Source organism: Cynoglossus semilaevis, chromosome W (genome assembly GCF_000523025.1).
Source record: "Cynoglossus semilaevis isolate Cse_v1.0 chromosome W, Cse_v1.0, whole genome shotgun sequence".
Lineage (NCBI taxonomy): Eukaryota > Metazoa > Chordata > Actinopteri > Pleuronectiformes > Cynoglossidae > Cynoglossus > Cynoglossus semilaevis.
Window position 1 is genome coordinate 2,491,003 of NC_024327.1, and position 5,067 is coordinate 2,496,069.

At 42.1% G+C, this 5,067-nt stretch overlaps 1 long non-coding RNA gene across 1 annotated transcript in view; it reads left to right on the plus strand.

The window, feature by feature from the left end:
* The first annotated feature begins 2,443 nt into the window (after nucleotides 1-2,443).
* Nucleotides 2,444-5,067, plus strand: part of LOC112486399 (uncharacterized) — a 4,850-nt gene continuing 2,226 nt past the window's right edge. The window contains exon 1 of the long non-coding RNA XR_003048831.1: nucleotides 2,444-2,725. This is a non-coding gene — a long non-coding RNA (uncharacterized LOC112486399). The remainder of the gene's footprint in view (nucleotides 2,726-5,067) is intronic.

The window sequence follows — 5,067 nt, forward strand, 5'->3', positions numbered from 1 at the left end:
GGCCTTAACTAGAACTGTGCCTGTGGTCTTCCATTTCCTCACTATGTTCCTCACAGTGGAATCTGACAGCTGAAATCTCTGAGCTAGCTTTTTGTATCCTTCCCCTAAACCATGATGTTGAACAATCTTTGTTTTCAGGTCATTTGACAGTTGTTTTGAGGCTCCCATGTTGCCAGTCTTCAGAGAAGATGCAAAGGGGAGAACAACTTGCAACTGGCCACCTTAAATACCCTTTCTCATGATTGGCTTCACCTGTGTATGTAGGTCAAGGGTCATTGAGCTTACCAAACAAATTTTGTGTTCCAATAATTGCTAAAGGTATTCAAATCAATAAAACAACAAGGGTGCCCAAATTTATGTACCTGCCTACTTTTATTTAAGTAATTATTGCACACTTTCTGTAAATCCTATAAACTTCATTTCACTTCTTAAATATCACTGTAAATCTTGAAAATGATCAGGGGTGCCCAAACTTTTTCATACCACTGTATCTATCTATGCTTAAATATATGTTCATATATATGTAGATATTTATATACATATATTTATGCCCATATATATGAACATATGTACATAAATATATGTGCATATACAGTATATGTACTTATATGTACATATATACATAAGTTGCTTGAGTAATAAACTGAGAAACAAAGTTATAGAAAAGGCAAGCTTTCCTTTATTATTCGGTCATCATCATTTCGGTCATCGTCTGGTTTGTTTCATCGTGTGAGATTTAATTTCTCTGGACCGCTGAGCTTTGACTTTACGTCTGACCCCACCGAGAGCCCGTATTAACAGAAATCAATTTGAACCTCTCAGAACAAATCACATCTTTTTACCAGAAACCAATGGCAGGTTATTGACCAATCAATCACCGGACAGATGCTTTGTGTCCTGCAGACATTCTTTTCTAGTTTTGATTGACGTGCCCTGGTTACCATAGCGATATGTGGCAAATGAATTGATCAACATGTCAACCAAAAGAACTTGAAAAGACAGAGAGAGACGCCGAACAAGGAGAACACGTCCATTAACAGACGCAGGCTTAAAAAAAAAAGACCTTTGTTTCTAAGGTGGAACTGCAGAAGAACGTGATGTTCTGTCACTTCTCACCATCTACGTGTTGTCAGCTTTCAGTGCTTCACTTTGATCCACAGAAGAAAGCCGCTTCCAAAAGAAAAAAATCACTTCATGTCAGAATGTAAGCAACCTGGTGGCCGCTTCCTCCTTTGAAGCCACCGCTTGTAAAACGGTTACAACGGAGACATTTGTCCTGCGCCAACCTGACCGCCACTGTGGTTGATTTTAATGTGTTTGTTCAGTTTAAACTCAATTACCACACCAGTTGTTTTTTTGTTTTGTTTTTCCCTCCACCTTATCTCCCAGTGGAGGTTTGGCTTAGTACACAGTGACACACACTCTGCTCGCAGGATGCTGAGCAGCTTCACTGGAGCAGAAGGGATTAAAGGCAGAGGCCGTTGAGTAATTTTGTTTTTGGAATTCTACTCAGAGAGGCGGTTACAGTTATGGCTCCTCGTGCAACGGAGCAGAGAACCCCGTGTTTTTTCCTTCGTTCACAGAGGTCCGCTATCAATCAACTTGTACCAAATCACATTTGCTGATGACATCGTTTTAAACAAAAATGAACAGTAATGTCAAGACAGTTCCATAGTGTAGCCTCAGAAGCAGAGAGTCCTGACAGGCTCAGCCTGTTGGAGCAGAGCTGCTGTTAACACAAGAATTTCCCAAATATGGGATCAATAAAGTTCAAATTATTTTGATTAAGTCACATATCTTGTTGTTTTTTGGCATTTGGAGTCCGTAAGTGATTTATTGGCAAAGTGCACTCCACCGCACACAACCAAATGTGACCTCTTCCTTTAACCCGTCATCTTGCTGAATACTCTGGGGATGGTGCCATCCTCAGAATAGAATAGTCTTTATTGTCATTATACTGGGCGGTACAACAGTATGTCACCACCCCTTCAGTGGAATCTGATGGCTGGTGGATTTGAACTTGCGACCTTCCGGACACAAACCTGCTTCTTTAACCATTGCCCCCAGCAATCTGCAATCTGAACATTTTCTGTGCCCACTGGTCCACATTAGATGACTTTGGACCATAGAAAACAAGATGACGTTTTGAACTTAGTCGCTGTTTTACCTCAGGGTCTCAGGGTTGCCTTTGAGCAAGATGGTTTTCAGTTCGTAACAGAACCGATCCTACAGTTGGTCTTTGACCCCTGATTTTAAACTCCCTCCAAACTATGGACATCATTGACCTTTTTTAATAAAACACATCATGAGGACAACGACACCGTGAGAGGGAAACAGAAAAGACTGGTTGATTGGTACTTATAAAGCTGTCCTGGGGTATCCATGTGTAGGATCGATACACGTTTCGGAGTATTAGGTTGAGTAATTAAATAAGGTACAATAACGAAAGCATTCACAGATTGTTCCGTTTGCTAATTTGGTTTAGTAGCTGATATGTTGGGTTTTTGTCTGTCACAACAACAACAAAGATTAATTAAACATTTTGTGGGAAAACAAAGATTGTTTGTGTCAAACTAAAACAAACAAAAACAATAAATTCCACTGTTTTGTTTACATCATTGACACGTTCTCTCTCTCTGTGTTCTGTTTTTTTTTTCTAGCATAACTATCTTTGGTACTGGGGCCAAGTGGCTGGCTGTGCTGCAGGAGAGGAACCTGAAACCCAGTGAGTTGTGGTCCAAAAACGACAATCCTCTGCACACCTTTGTGAACAGGAACACAGACATCCACAGACACACATGGATGCACACAAATAATGAGCTGGGAACCTAAAGAGAGAAACACACACACGCACACACCTGAGAATGGAACCTTAGAACAGATGGACACGATAATGATTATTTAAGCGATGCTGTCGGACTCCCGGCCCGTCCTTTGTGTCGTTTGCTGTGTGTGAACCAACAGTTGTTTGACCCTGGATCAAATGGATTAAAAAAAAAAAAAGTGCTTCAGGATCGTTTGTATGAGTCATGGAGAGGAACCTCTAATAGCTTTTAGTGTCATAGCCCTCCGGAGGGCGAGCCAGGTCTCTGCACACAATCAGAGCTGTGCCAGTGGCTTATTAGCCTCGCCGCTAACCTTCAGACATGACATTTTGTTTGTGCTCTCGCCACCCAACCCCCCCGCATCACAACAGTGAAATGGCACTTAATGGTTTTAAATGTACGGGTGAAACCGGCGAGCCTCGTTCTCGTAGGCCATTTGTCGGTGTTTTTTGTGAAAACGTACGCCTGCTTAACGATAACGCTTAGTGATCACCCTCTGAGGTAATGACATAGAAATGACGTTGCTGGACGTTGTTATTTCCGCCAGTCGAGTGTCCAGGTGTTTTCACTCAGCTCCTAAATAATGATTTGATTTAAATTCATCATTGTTTTAGTCTTAGCTGCTGATTCTTAACTCTGGCCACACAGTGGCAGAAGTGGCTAACGAGCTTGTCTTCCGGAAAGGTTTGTTGTTCTATTGTCCCCCATGGAGGTTTTGCGTGTCGCTTGCCCAGTCAAAATACATACTGCATCATGTCATGTCTCATGCATCATATCTATTCACACTGTAGGTGTGAATGTGAGTGTGAATGGGAGTGTTGACTGCTGCCATTGGCTCCAGCTCTGCTAAATAAATGATGCTACTTTAACCGTCAATCTGCCATGATGCCACTAGGGGGAGTAGGCGAACAGGCAGATGTGGTAAGAATACAAGTCCAAGTCTTTTTTTTCCTCACTCTTTGTTAAATGTACAGATTTGGTTGATTATCGCCCTCTGCTGGAAGAATTTATAATCGTTAGACTAGATTAAAGGTCCAGAGAAATGACTTGCAGGAAGTAAGAAGTATGAAAGTAGATATTTTTGGTAAATTTGTTGACCCCCCACCCCCCAAGAAAAACATGAATAAATGACATTCAGTCACACAGACAGACAAAGAGAGGTCCTCATAAAGGTGTCCTGTCTGTCTGTCTGTCTCTCTGATCCTCATCCTGTCGTTTGGACAATCAGTGGACTCAGTTGGACTCTGTCTGTTCTTTTGGATGCTTATTAGAGACCGATATAGCAGAGGGCGATCAATGTATTATCTAGTGATCTGTGTGTGTGTGCGCGTGTGTGTGTGCGTACGTGTGTGTGTCAAAGCATGCTTCTGGCAGGTTGGGAGGCCAGCAGAGGGAAGCTTCTTCACTGGTTGCCCCAGTGGAGTGGCCCTTTTCCCTGTGCTAACATTTGGACCAGGACTCTTGGAGGCATGGCATTTGGAAAATACTCAAGCATTTTACTTGAGTAAATGTTCTTAAAAGAACCCATTCAAAAAAAATTACAATAGAGTCATACGGAGGATATTTCTACTGTTTCCTGTCTTGACTTTTTTCCCATAATTCTTGTAGAACTCCCAGTTTGCCCAGCCCACTGAGGCAAATGTGTATGTTTTGTAAATTTTGCCTTTAGGAATAAAATTGACTTATATTTAAACTAAATCAGAGCAGGGCCAAGACAAGACACAAATTTGGACCCCGACCCACAGTTTGTTTCCATCTTGATTAGTCATAAATTCTTCTCCTTGCTCAGAGACGCTTCGGATCTATCTGTAGACTCCGAGATGTTACAGGTACTCAGATAAAGACCCCTTCCCTCCCCCCGGACTCCCGTCTGTCTTTTTCTGTATCTCAAAGATTGCTTTATACGTGTATATTTTATATATATTCCATGTAGCTGTTTGGAGTATATTTAGACCAATCTTGTGAATGCTTGGCTTCCCTTTGGAAACAGCAGGGGGCGAAGGGGTGGTGACAGGGCTTTGCTTGTTGAACACGATCAGGTCGTAATTATAGCTCAATTTAGTCAGTTCATTTTTAAATCCCCCTTCTTGAACCACAACCTTATCGTGGTGGAGGGGTTTGAGTATCCGAATGAACCTAGGAGCTATGTTGTCGGGGGCTTAATACCCCTGGTAGGGTCTCCCAAGGCAAAAAGGTCCTAGGCGACGGATCAGAAAAATAGCGGGTTAAATCCCACTTGATG